Source organism: Xenopus laevis, chromosome 2L (genome assembly GCF_017654675.1).
Source record: "Xenopus laevis strain J_2021 chromosome 2L, Xenopus_laevis_v10.1, whole genome shotgun sequence".
NCBI classification, from domain to species: domain Eukaryota; kingdom Metazoa; phylum Chordata; class Amphibia; order Anura; family Pipidae; genus Xenopus; species Xenopus laevis.
This window is the reverse complement of record NC_054373.1, coordinates 46,678,602-46,693,610: the sequence shown is the minus strand read 5'-3', so window position 1 is coordinate 46,693,610 and position 15,009 is coordinate 46,678,602.

Here is a 15,009-nt window from a genome sequence, read left to right as displayed (position 1 = left end):
AATATTAGCCCTAGTGCATATAGTTTTTCAAGTTTCTCTAAGTTGAAAAGTTCATTTAAGTGGTTGAGGAAATAGGCACTAGTAATTTTGTCTATACACATAAATAGAAATATATTAAAGAGGATGCTAATGTATAAACCACGTTATCTGTGGTACAGTAGAGTGAGGATATATTGGTCAGAAGTCCTCAAAGCAGAGCTTGAGCTTCATTTTCTGTACAGCTACCTGTCTTATAGACGAAACAACTTCCGTAGACAACTTCCCCATTCACCAGTGCTGCCATTCTCTGCACCACCAACTTTTCTTTATGGGTGCACAAGGTTTAAGACCTCATTTGGCACCGTCTTGCATCATCATCATCATTTATTTATATAGTGCCGACAAGATAAGCAGTGCTTTATTGCATGTGCTCTGGGAGTGCCTACCTAATTAAAAAATGCAGTATATGTGAACAACTTTAATGCATCAACACTGAACTTTTCTTCTGTCTCAGATGCTGAAATCTGCATTCAAGGTTTTTCCTTCAGTCTTGGTTGAGATATGCATTCAAGGCCATGTTGATAACTGTCTCAAAGAGTGAGAAAGCCTTTCTTTCTATTATTTTAAGCAAGGAAAACATTCCTGCACAAATGGGAAGACCCTCCTCCTTCATGAACTCTGAATACTGCACTCTTGACCTGGTGGAAACTTAAATAACTTTATATGGCATATATGTTTAATTAATTAATGCACAAACATGAAACATCATGTCACTTTTCCCTTTCATGCCTTCACTGTGCCTCCCATTCCTGTTAGCTCAGTGAAGCATAGTGAAACTATCTAGCCATAGGCAGTATAGGGGACCCTACCAGTTTTAGCAAGTGATTATAGACAGACCACAAAAAAAGATGACCCCCCTATTGCCTCTTTGTCTTAAGATGACCATGCACATAGAGATATTGTTGTTAGTTAAAGGGGTTGTTCACCTTTGAGCTAACAATATGACGTAGAGATTGATATTCTATAATTGGTTTTCATTTTTTATTATTTGTGTTTTTTTAGCTTTTTAATTTGCAGCTCTCCATTTTGCAATTTCAGCAATCTGGTTGCTAGGGCCCAAAATATGAATAGGAGAGGACCTGAATGGAAAGATGAGAAATAAAAAGTTGCAATAACAATACATTTGTAGCCTTAGAGAGCATTTGTTTTTTAGATGGGTCAGTGACCCCCAGTTGAAAGCTGGAAAGAGTCAGAAGAAGAAAACAAATAATTAAAAAATAGGAAAAATTAATAATAAAGACCAATTAAAAGTTTATTGGAATTGATCATTCTATAACATACTAAAAATTAACATAAAGGTGACCCACCCCTTTGAGAGTTATTTTTTGCTTTACAAACAACAAAACAGAAAAAATTCCCTTGTGGATTTTTGTCTTCTAATATGAGACTCTTTTTCTTGGCAATGAGCATTTGAAAGTATTTCAGAATATACATTTCTGCCTTGATTTATTTCACCCTTTATGATACGTCAAAATGCCTTACTCACCAGTTTTTACATGACCTTTCATTTGCAGCCTGAAATTCTGGGCATCAATACACCCTATTGCTTTCTACACAACACTTTCTACTTTAGTGAACTTGGCTAAGGTACACTTCACATTTCTAGTATGTGATGCAATCACATGCAAATACAGTACATATATGTGAGTGACATTCTATGAAAAGCTGCTTTTTCTGCACACGTTTCATAGGTATAAGAATTAACTTTGTGCCCACAAACTGTAAAATATAGTTACAGGAATAGCATTAGTTAGTTCTAACTACAAGTGAGGTACAACTATTTTACAAGATAAAAGGCTTGTTTGGATTCAGTTTGCTGCCCTGCATACAACAGTAGTTATTTTATCTTCTGTCTCCCATCACCGCATGTTTAGCCTAATGTGCTTGGATTCCAGTCAAGTCCTAATATATATTTCTGATAGCCAGGCTTCCTGTTTTCCAGTTGCTGCAGTAATATGCATATCATTGTATACTGTGTGATTTTATAAGAAGGAAAAACTAGGGGCAGTTTTTTTGAATTCCCATAACTTCGAAATTCGAATAAAAACGAAATTTATATATAACAAAAAAAATCGAAGTTTTTAACTTCGGGTGAATAGGCTGTATTCAAATCGTTTGAATCAAAGTTTAGTGCATTTGATCGAATTAGAAGCGAAGTATTTGCCCCAAAAAAAATAAAAGTCCACCAAATGACTCCATATAGGTTCCACGAGGTTCCCCATAGGCTAAAACAGCAATTCGGCAGGTTTTAGATGGCAAATGGTTGAAGTTGAAGTTTTAAAGAAACAGCACATTTCGATATTCAAATAGAATTTTGGACTATTTAATAGTCGAAGTACACTAACAATAGATCAAAAATCTAATTTTTAAATTTGATTTTTTTACTTCGACCCTTGATAAATCTGCCCCTTAATGTTATATAGCAGTCATAGTATCTAAATACCCTAGGCTGAAGGCTGTCTTTTTATACAGGTCATAAAACTCTGAGGTGACTTATTATATCCTCATATTTTACAATAGCAGGTACATTATTTGTTATTATATATACGTTTGAAGCAGCCATGTGACACAAATGACATCACTATGTACCAAATATAACCACTGCCATCACAAGAACCATTTACTATATCATTTACAGTATTATTATATATAAATTTCAGAGAAAACAACCCCATTCTTGACAATGTACTTAGTTTAAATCCTCTAACCCTTTTACCAGTTTACTTGAACATCTCTGTACTCCCTTCAGTTCATTATTAGCTATCTTAAGGACTGGAGCCCAAAACTGCACTGCATACTCAAGGTGAGGCCGTACCAGGAAGCTATAAAGAGGCAAAATTAAAACTTCATCTTTTGAGTTAATGCCCTTTTTTATACCACGATCGGGGGTCTGGCCTGGCGGGGGCCCATGATGGGTTGGGGCCCACCGTTTTTTTTCCCGGCTTCCCGCCGGGCCAGTCCGACCCTGATTGGTACAACTGTAAGTTAACTTTCAATATGTTATAGAATGGCCATTTCTAAGCAAAATTTCAATTGGTCTTCATTGTTTATTTTTTATGGTTTCTTCTTCTTCTTTCCAGCTGTCAAAGAAGAGTCACTGACCCCAACTACAAAACAAATGCTCTGTAACGCTACATGTTTATTGTTATTTCTACTTTTTATTACTCATCTTTCTATTCAGACCATGCCCTATTCATATTCCAGTCTTTCATTCATATCAATGCTTAACCAACGGTAATTTGGACCCTAGCAACAAGATTGCTGAAATTGCAAACCGGAAAGCTGCTAATAAAAGCGAAATACTTAAAATATCAGAAATTATACTAAAAATGAAAACCAATCACAAATTGTCTTAGAATATCAATCTCTACATCATACTAAGGGCTCTTACTGACGAGCGTTTTTACCTGCGCTCCCCTGCGTTCCGTTTTTCTGCGTTCAGCCGCAGGGGAGCGCAGGAATAGACGCATTACATTTTTTCCAATGGGGCTGTACTCACACAGGCGTGTGTCTGCGCCAAACGCAGGTTAAGACGCAACATGCTGCATTTTTCCTGCGTTCAGCGCCTACATGCGCCTGTGTGAGTACAGCCCCATTGGAAAAAATGTAATGCGTCTATTCCTGCGCTCCCCTGCGGCTGAACGCAGAAAAACGGAACGCAGGGGAGCGCAGGTAAAAACACTCGTCAGTAAGAGCCCTAAAAGTTAACTTAAAGGTGGACAACAGTATCATAATGGAGAGCCAAATTACTGACTCATCAGATTAACTAACCTGGAATTATGCCTTGGTACAATTCTCAGTGGCAAATGTCAACTTTCTGGAAAACGACATATTATCTACAGGGAAAATCCTGGACCATTTGCTGCTAATAGTGATGTGTGGGCCAGCCCGATACCCGTGGGTTGGTCGGATTTGGGCCAACCTCGCACCCCCATTTGCGGGTGGCTGGCGGGTCCGTGTCGAGCTCTTCCTCCTGCTCTCCCTGCCTGCCACCTTACACTGCCGACTTCCGGGTTCCAGTTTTATAACCACGCTCCTGCTCACCCGCCCCCTTTGTGACATCATCAGCACGGGTCTATAAAAGGAATCTGGAAGTCAGGCGCGGGCAGGCGCGGGTGGAGGGAGGCCGGGTCCGGGTCGGGTTTTCCATCACTACTGCCCAAGGCTCTTAAAGATATTAGGAGCTGCATTTTTGCCTCCCCTGGTAAACAGTGGGGTACTATGTCTTGGGGCAAATTTCTCAACTTGTCTCACTGGCTCCTGATTATCTACCAAAATATCAACAATTTTCATCATCCTGATACGCCAGTGGAGAAAACTCCTAGTGTGACATGGTCTAAACAAATAAAATCCTTCCTATCTCTGTTGTCCCTGTTAATAACACTAGCATTAAGCACCATTTTTACTGCCCATGTTGCAACCCTATTGTTTGTATTTTTTACCCATTAAAATGGTTTATCCTGCTTCCAGTTTCTGTTACTGCCGAGAAAGTGCTGCAAACACTAAATGCCCATTTGACTGAATGTTGTTTATTTTCTTAAAATAAACATGGAATTTACCACAATCAATTCTATTTAGACTTTTCTAGTGGGATTAAGGCTCTACGCTGAGCAAATATCATCTCGGATAAACTTTCCCAGTGCCCTTAAAAATAGTCATCAGATAAAAATGTCATGTCCTTTATATATGGAAATAAAACCAGCTCACCAAAATATTGTTTTAATTGAGGGCTAAATATATTATTGCAATAGAGTGGCATGACGATTTACTTACCAGTGAAAAACATTAGTGATATGACCATCACCATATTCTCCAGTCATCTACCCCAAGTGAGATAGTTATAGAATAGAACCCCCAAGTTGCTTAGCCACAGGGAATCAGGGTAAAATCGGTGTTAGAGCTTTCAATAGAAGGCTTTCCACTTGAGAAATTACATAAGGAATACATTAAATGGAAGAAGTGATCTGGGAACTCCAACACCATGTAAAGGCCACCACTACTGGGCCAGATAGGGGGGTCAGGTACAATCAAACTCCTTACTACCAGGTATTTATGCCACTGGTTATGTGATCTGAATATTTAACAGGATTCCCGAGGGGCCTTAATGTGTATGCACACTTGCATAGAGTGCCACAGTGCTCTGCATCACAACATTGTTAGCCTGGACTATCTTTATATTTGATGCCACCCATATTAGCTTTTGTATGGTCAGTAGTAGAGTGGGCTACTCTACCTTGTTCCTGTATGGAGCATAGGGGGTGAAACTAGCTGTAGTGCTCTGTTAAATGCTGCCCACTAGGGTATGGTGGGAGCAGCAGAACAGCAGCAACTGGGGTGTTGCAGGTTGGCGTACTATTGGTTTACTATGTCCCAACACAGCTGTTCAGAGAATGCCAGGAGCTGTAAGCAAAAGCACTAAGGGGCATTGTTCTTTCCTTTTTTGGGTCCATAGTTCTGACAACATGTAGGACCATAGGACCAGAGAAACATAGAGTCGAGAGTTACACCATCAAGAATGAATGAGGAAGTGATGGGGACGCAGACAATAGCTCTTATCTGACATTATTTTTAGTATTTCTAAACTATTTCCTGTTTATAATCAGAACTCTGAAATAGTGTTTATCACTCAGCCGTCAGGATTAGAAATGTCCTAGGGCAAGTGGAAGCCATTGAAATGTTTTCTCGATAAACTTCCTTCCCTTTTCTAATAGAAAATGACACAAGAGTGACTCCTCCCAAGCCTTCTGTAGCCTTTAGCCGTGTTTACTAGCAGAAGAAATACCAAATTATCTTGCGTGTGTAAGGTCAGTGCAAGAAGCACAGTGCAAAATAAATCTATTTTTCTGCATATGAAATATATAGTTTTAGTTCCTGTGTATCTTATGTATCATGGATGTCAAACTTACATCCTACTGACCTGTCGCTCCCCCGGGAAAACTTGGCTTGAGTGTACTGGGAGTCTCACATCACCCCCTCCTTTTACAGATTATTTTTGTAGGTTGTGTATACACTCTATAATTGTTCATGTTCTGTCAAGGAAATAAATATAAATATTTTTTTTTTTAAATGGTTTGGATATCATTTATAACTTGTTCAAAGTGTTTTTCTTTCTACTGCTGTCCACATAGTTGAGTGTTTTTCATTGTTGGTTCTCCATACTCCAATTGTATTGTTATTCATTTACTGAAAATCAAACAAAAAGTTATATAAAATAAAAAAAACACTTTTTGCATACTGTACTTCTCAGCATGATGAGTTCTTGGAGAGCAATAAGGACAAGCGCAGTAAGCAATGTGCAATTTTGAGCGCAATCGCCATGTTTCCCCCCCCCCCCACAATGCAGCATTTTCCACCGAGAATTCCAGCATCATTGCAGTTATCAGGGAAGCATTGCATCTGATGCAGTTGTGGTTGGTGCATCAAAATTAAAGCAATATTGCTCAAGTTGTTACTTGTATCAGTCCAGCTGACATCATTGCCAATCACTATGAGTAACATGTGTGCCTGATTCATTACACACAGTGCTGGAATTGGGATGCCATCCCTTTACTTCTTAATTCATGTGGAATAGCATCCCCTCAGTGGGGCTGCAAGAGTTTTGAATCCTGGAACATTTTTTTTGCTCCTCTCCACTTCTGCATGCAAATAAAATGCAGAGGTAAAATATAATATAGTTAAATATATAGAGGATAAAAGGAGAGAAAAGATTGCTGGGAGAGAAGTAGAAAAGATAGAGAAGTGTTAGTTCTGTTAAACAAATAAAGAAGGTGGAGACATCAGAGAGGGTTATAGAGAAAAGGAGAGAAGAAGAAAACAGGGGAAACAAAAAGAGAAAATGAAGGTATTAAAAAGCAGCAGATAAAGGAATAGTGACAGAATTATATATATATGAAATAATCTTGGGTAATATAGAATATGATGGGGTTGTTATGACACAATACACAGGCAAAGAGATGTGTTTGTAGAAGCTGAATTGGCAGCCAAGAAAAATCATATGCATAATTTTCATTTTGGGGTCCCTACAGGTCACATACATAAATGTATGCATACTAGACACCAAACTGTGCGTTAGAAGGAAATACCAAAAAGGAAATAGCAAAATGACTTTGCTTTAAAGTGGGTGAAACCAGATTTTGGTGAGTGAGTCTTTTTATATCAATGAGTGTGGCTTATGGTTGTGGGAGGGGCTTGTTTTAACATGCCACGCTACTTTTTTCACACCAATTCAAGCACTGATTAAACACCCGTGCTGCACTTAATGATGGAGGTTTCAGTAGCTCCAGGTTTCCCCTGCATCAATAGGCAGTGATTGATTCAGAACAGGAGGCAGGTAGCGGCTAGAATACAATGATACAGAATTTCAGGGAGCCTGCTTTGATGAAAGCACTTGGGGCCTGTTATCCAGAATGCTCATGACCTAGGGTTTTCTGGATAAAGAATCTTTCTGTTACCTTAAATCTACTAAAAAAACATTTAAACATTAAATAAACCCAATAGGCTGGTTTTGCTTCCAATAATAATTAATCATATCTTAGTTTGGATCAAGTACAAGGTACTGTTTTAAATCTACATTTTTTTGAAAAACTTTTATTCTACTCTAAGGGCTCTTACAGATGAGCGTTTTTACCTGCGCTCCCCTGCGCTCCCCTGCGTTCCGGTTTTCTGCATTCAGCCGCAGGGGAGCGCAGGGATAGACGCATTACATTTTTTCCAATGGCGCTGTACTCACACAGGCGCGTGTAGGTGCCGAACGCAGGTTGAGAAAACATGCTGCATTTTTCCTGTGTTTGGCGCCTACACGCGCCTGTGTGAGTGTAATGCGTCTATCCCTGCGCTCCCCTGAGGCTGAACGCAAAAAAAGCGGAACGCAGGGGAGCGCAGGTAAAAACGCTCATCTGTAAGAGCCCTAAGACGGTTGTAAATATGAGAATTTTCCCTGGTCCCCTGTTTCATAAGTAACCCAGTATCTATTCAGGTGCATGTATTTTAAAAAAAAAGGGGGTTTTATTTGCAAAGTTATGATCATAACATTGGTAAAGCACCATAACTGGTAATCTCTCTCCTTTAAAAGCTAATGGTGGGGGAGGACTAAGCCCTCAGGCTAAAACCAATGCCCAGATCAGGAGACACTTATCCCAAAAAATGCTACCATGCAGGGAGGTGCCAGCATTTGTAATATATGACCAGAGGTAAATAGTTAGGGACCACCATATGGTGTTTACCTTGATGTGGTATGGTGACAATTTTATGATCATAACTTACATAAAAAACCCTGTTTTTGTAAATACATGCACTTGCATAGATACTGGATAACTCATGAAACGGGACCAGGGAATGTGCATTGATCAACCCTCTCTCTATTGTTTGCTTGTAGCTAATTTGGCCAGATCTTTTTGTATTTTTCGGCTGAGAATTTTCTGTCCCATGTCTGTCTTATTCTGCCCTTTCTCAACCTTGGCATAACCCATGCCAATGTTAAGAAGGGACTTATCTGTGCCTGACCCACCCTTTATGGATATATCAGAGATGACAAACTTATGGAATGACATTATACAACCAATGACTGGCAGAGAGACAGGGAGACCAGTTGCAAAACACAGCTAAAAGTTACTGCACACTGCAGTCCAACCAACATCCATCGAACCCAAACCCTATGTAGATTAGCAGCCTTTTTCCCAAACCCGGCTCACCTGCCAGTTCCATTGGATTGGCCAGTATGCATCACTAGCCCCCCCACCCCCCAGAACTGTCTTAACTTGAATGGCTTCTCCCATTCAAGTAATTTTTAAAATATATTTTATCACTATGATCCCCTTCCAAACAAGTGACTCATGTGGTTTGCTCCTAACTCATCATAAGTCATTTGGGTGTGTCTGGGAAAAGCTGAGGAAGCACACTGATAACACATGAAATATCACATATATTTAAGCAAAAAAGGATATTTGAGTACACTTGGCACATAGTAGCAAATAGGAAGAGGGTTGCGAATGACATAAGCTTGCAAGAAGGCATATACAAAACCCCATTCAAATTGAATAAATATCATATATTAATTTAAAATTGAAAACAAAATCTAATAGCACTAAGTAAAATGATAAATTATCAGTATAAGAATATCAAATCACTCTAAAATTATGATGGAAGTTTGCAAATCTAACAAAAGTCCCCAGAAGAAATATCACTGGAAATAAGAAAAAAGGGGGACTTAAGCGGTAATTTATGTCTGCAATTATGGTTGTGCTCACACTATTTTCCCCATAAAAATCTAAACTTTGCACTTCTGCGCATGCACCGCCAAATACAGGAAGAAGAGCGATCGGACAAAGATGGCACCCGTGAACTCGGCAAGAGAGGACCTGCATGGAGGGGTGACTAACAAGTGAGGGGCATGTGCCCGGGGGGGGGTAGGCCGGGGGGAGGGGTTTTGCGCAAAAGGGTTTCCTTCCCCTTTAAAGGGGTTGTTTACCTTTGAGATAACTTTTAGTATGATGTAGAGAGTGATATTCTGAGACAATTTGCAATTGGTTTTATTTTTTATTATTGAAGGTTTTTGAGTTATTTAGCTTTTTATTCAAATACTCTTCAATTTTCATTTTAAGCAATCTGGTAACTAGGGCACAAATTACCATAGCAACCATGCATTGATTTGAATAAGAGACTGAAATATGAATAGGAAAGAGTCTGAATAGAAGGATCAGTAATAAAAAGTAGCAATAACAATACATTTGTAGCCTTACAGAGTATTTTATTTTTAGAAGGGGACAGCGACGCCCATTTGAAAACTGCAAAGAATCAGAAGAAAAAGACAAACAACTATAAAACGATAAAAAAACAAATAATTAAAACCAATTGAAAAGTTGCTTAGAATTGGCCATTCTATAACATAATAAAGTTACCTTAAAGTTGAATCACCCTTTTAAGCTTTAATGTAACTGTACTTTGTATTTCTTTGTATTTATTTTTGTACCAACGCCTGACTGTTCTATCAAAATTGTTCTGATGCACAGTGCGACAAAAGTAGTGCTGTAAAAATAAAGATATCCATAATCAGTTGATTATATTACGTTGTACAGCCTTCTCTGCTGCCCTGAATCTGTAGCTTATGGAGACACTTGATAAAGCAGCAAATAATATAATGTCAGTACACACCAAATTCTTAACAACCACAGTTGTTACTTAAAATGACAGACTTTCATTAAAGGGGTTGTTCACCTAACTTTTAGTATAATTGTAGAAAGTGACATTCTGAAACAATTTGCAATCGGTTTGCATTTTTTGGTGGTCTTTGAGTTATTTAACTTTTTATTCTCCAGTTTGCAATTTCAGCAGTCTGGTTGTTGGGGTCCAAATTATCCTAGCAACCATGCATTGATTTAGCAACTGGAATATGAATAGGAGAGGGTAGGGCCGTTTCTGGGGAAGGAGCCGCCTGAGGCGGCTCCTGCAATGCCGCCCCCCGCACCGACTTACCTGTCGGGAGGGGAGGCAGGAACACGATTGCGGAGAGCGCAATTGCGCTCTCTCGCAATAGCGCAGCCGAATTTCCGGTTTAAAAACCGGAAATTCGGGCTCTTAAAGGTGCAGGAGGCTTTTTGCCGCCCCTGGAATCCTCTCTGGCGCTGCCGCCTGAGACGAGCGGCTCAGCTCGCCTCATTGGCGCAGCGCCCCTGGGAGAGGGCCTGAGTAGAAAGATGAGCAATAAAAAGAAGCAATAACAATTTGTAGCCTTGCGGATCATTTGTTTTTTTAGATGGAATCATTGGTCCCCATTTGAAAGCTGGAAAGAGTCTGAAGAAGAAGGCAAGTGATTAAAAAACGAAACTATAGAAAATAAATAATAAAGAACTATTGAAAAGTTGCTTGGAATTGTCCATTCTATAACATTTTAAATATTAACTTAAAGGTGAACCAAAGGTGGCAAATATCCAGATGTGTTTCATGCATTGAAAGGAACCCTTGGGGAAATGCCTATGTATGAAACAAGATAGGATATTTGCTATTTTTTAATAGCAGTTCAATAAAGTTCAATTCAGAGTGTCATACAAGGATATATATGGTAGGCATAAATGATAAAAGCTCTGTATAGAATTGAAAGAATTATATTGTCCTACCCTGCAGGAAGTCTAATGGGAGTAATGTCCCCGATCCCCGGACCTCTCTGCATTTGCAGAGTATTTCCTAGTTCCCTATTCTAAAAAAGGGGAAGGACTCCATTTTAGCAGGGGTGAAGCTTTGGTTGAAAGCCTGGGGTGAGACAGGTCTAGAGATGAAGCATAAACCATAAGACAAGTCAACCCCTTGGGGAATAGAGACCCCTGGAATGAGGTATAGTCTAGCTCCTATATTAAAAAGAGTATCCCATAAGGCCAGGGCAAGAAGATGGTGTATATCAGCCTATGTTTCCCCGCAGCTCTTCCACTCCAGCCTGCCTGCACCCAGACTCATTGCTTACGCTCAAGTGAAGGCAGAAATGACCAAAATTTAGCATTTTCTGCCAAAATCAGCCTACTGTTAAAAAAGGTAAGTGGTGCAGTAGGGTTCAGTACCTGAGGAGAATAATACGTTGTCTGGTCCTAGCGTAACACCACTTACTGCTTAAAAACATGTATTCTCATTTCATTTAAAAAAGAAAATTACATACAGACCCGATGGTACTCCGCCTTCCGAGTTTCATACTCTCAGGAATTAATCATAGGCATTAGACAAATTACCTTGGAATACCACTGTATACCTCAAAATAATAGTTGATTTTAAAATTAAACTAAACACTAAAAAATCAGCAGAACAATGGATAATTCATTTTCCACATATGTTTCAACAGAACAGGGATCATCACTGAACAGGTCAACTTATACGTAAATGCTATTCATATTATGCCTCCTCCTTACCAGAGCAAAGTTGGAAATTATGATGAAGAAACGTTAATTTAAAGCCTAACAAAGCAGCAGCTGCCATAGAGGTCACTGGTTTGCAAGTAGAATGTTTAACACCACACAAAGGGGGGAAAAGGAAAGGGGGTTGATAAGTGAGTGCTGCCTTTAAACCTGAGAAGTCTAGAGTCCTTGTATTTATGTGTGCAAGTACAAACACTTTACAAACATTATAGTGGTCATTTATAACCCCTAAATGTGGGTGCTTCAAACAAGACACAACGAGGACTTCCAAATGCACTCCTGCACTCTTCACAGTTTAGCCAAATAAATGAATCTTGCTTTCTCTAATAAATGGAGCACAACTGAAGCTGAGGAACCCTAGAGCCACTGCCACCCTGGATTTAGTGATAACTCCTGGGTTCCCACAGCTCTTTGCATCAATAGGCTCACTAGTTCTATGGAAGTATTCCTGTAACGAGAGAGAATATGAGATTGCTCTGTCTGTGTTGCAACAAATAACACAATGACTGCAAGTGGATTTTAAATCCCTAGATACTATACTTTGGGGGTAGGAATGCAAAAGGGAGACATTTGGGCGCCTGGGAGTGTTGTGGCACTGGCATTTCCACCTGGGGCTGTTAGAGTGGCTGGGATAGTCTGCGACAATGACTAGAATTACCATATTTTGATGCTGCTGATAAGGGTTGCACAGACATGTACTATAAGAATTTGGATTGCTACAGGGAAATATTAGGCTGTCTGACCTGTATCTATTGGATAAATGTTTAGGTAGCTTGAAAGGAATGTTTAGGACAGTGATCCCCAACCAGTGGCTCATGAGCAACATGTTACTCACCAACCCCTTGGATTTTGCTCCCAGTGGCCTCAAAGCAGGTGCTTATTTTTGAATTCCAGGCTTGGAGGTATTAGTTGAATAAAAACCAGGTGTACTGCCAGACAGAGCCTCCTGTAGGCTGCCAGTCCACATGTGAGGCAACTTCGGGCAACTATAGAAAATGCATCGCCGCGTGTGCATTAGCGCAGGCGACTTTGCGTTGTAGCCTATGGGGAAAAACGCTGAGGCAGTTCGGGGAGATAGCCGCGCAAAAGACGAGGCGATTAGTCGCCAGGTGACAAAATCTCCCCGAATCTCCTCGTGTGGCCTTACCCGTACTCTTTTCTGTTTCTGTTACTGTTTTCTGTTTCTTTTCCTATTTACTTTCCATTCTGCTTCCAAACTGCTGCAAACTAGTATTAGAACAAAAAATAAGTAATGTAAGAAAAAAACAGAAAAAGACTAATGGGCAAATTGTCTCAGGATATTGCTTACAATGTTAAGAGTGAACTTAAGGTTAACATTGGGATTTCTAAAGCAAAGTGCAAAGGCCCATTTATCAAAGTCCAAATTTATCTCATTACTTTCTGAAAAATACTCCAAATCCACAGAAAAAATCAAGAAAAAAAAGTATTTTTCAGATTTTCTAGCGCTCATTCGCACATTATCGCCAGGCGAATTTTTGCTCTGGCAAATGGACGTTACTCCGCAAATTTTACTGAACGTTACCTCTTTTGCCAGACTTACCTTCGCCAGCTCAGACCAGGCGAAGTGCACTGGAGTGCATAGATCTTCCTCAATCTTCTGTTACTTACATCATATTTTTAGTGGAAAAAGTTTCTAAGTCCCAAAAAAACGCTGGCGTCTTTTCCTTTTGTTAGAGTGATAGCCTGCAAAAGTCTTTAAAATGTTTTTTTGGGTCCCTCGTACATTTTCAACATATGGAACATAAACTATACAGTGGGCTCATGTGTAGGGCATTATAACTACTCTACTTTCTTTATTAAGCTTCCCTGGACTTGTGTAATGTAATGTATTTGCTGCAACATATATGTCCATTTAACTTTATAATTTCCGGCCGTATGCAAATTAGTCTGAGCAAAGGCCTCTAACGAAGTTTCGACATAATTGAACGCTAGCGCATCTTTGCTTTGATTGCCGAAGTAACACTAGCAAAAATTCGCCAGCATTCGGAGCCCTGGACGCAACTTGCAATTTTAGTAAACTAGTGTTGTCTGAGCGAATTTTCGCCTGGTGAAGTGTAGCGATGGGTGCGAAGCCTTCGCTGGCAGATTTTCGCACGTAAGTAAATTTCCCCCTGTGTGTTCAAGACAGCCCTGTACCAGGGACTATAGGGATTCATCTGTCTGTCATATTGGTCTAAGAACTGAGAAAACAGATTCATAACCACATTAAGAATAAGATTTATCAAGGGTGGAATTGAAATTTTTTAATGGTCAAAACTGTCAAATTGACTAGGGAGTTATTCAAATTCCATTTGAGTTTTTTGAAAAAAGTTCTAATTATATTTTCCAGATTTATCATAATCTGGCCCTTTAAGAACTCAAATTTGACTATTTGCCACATAAAACCTGCCAATGGGAGAGGTCCAGGGATCAGTTTGGGGTCGTTTGCAGCCTTCCTGACATTCGAGTTTTCAGGTCGATTCTATTCATCCGAGTTTTAAAAATGGGATTTTTTTTTTAAAATAAATTTCGATTGGTCGAATTTATTTTAAAAACTCACATGAATTCTAAATTTGACGTTTGATAAATGTGTCTCCGTGTACCAACATCTAAAGTTGGCGATACATGGGCAGACTTTGTCAGAGCTCTGCGAAGAATGCAAACTTATTGGCTTAACAGGGCTGGAACTAGGGGTAGGAAGAAGAAGTGCCTGGCTAGGATGACTCGATGGGGGGTGCTGGGCAGGTACCTTTTGACGATTTCTCTGCCCACCCCTAGTCTGGGCTTTCTTGCTCCAGCTGCCACCCCCAGCTTGTAATTGTGTGCTCAACACATAGCAACATCACTGCTAATCCACATTCACACACTGGGGGTGGGGGGCAACATGGCCGCCCGGGTTGCCTATTGTGCCTGGTCGACTTGTCCCGCATCTGCAGCATAACAATAGTTTGAAGGAACGCTTGAGTAGGCTGCAAGATCGATGTCCCTTTATTTACTTTTGTAAAAGGCATGCACTGTGAATGATCATTTAAAGATGGTTATCTGGCCACCACATCCACTGACCGAATTCCTCATT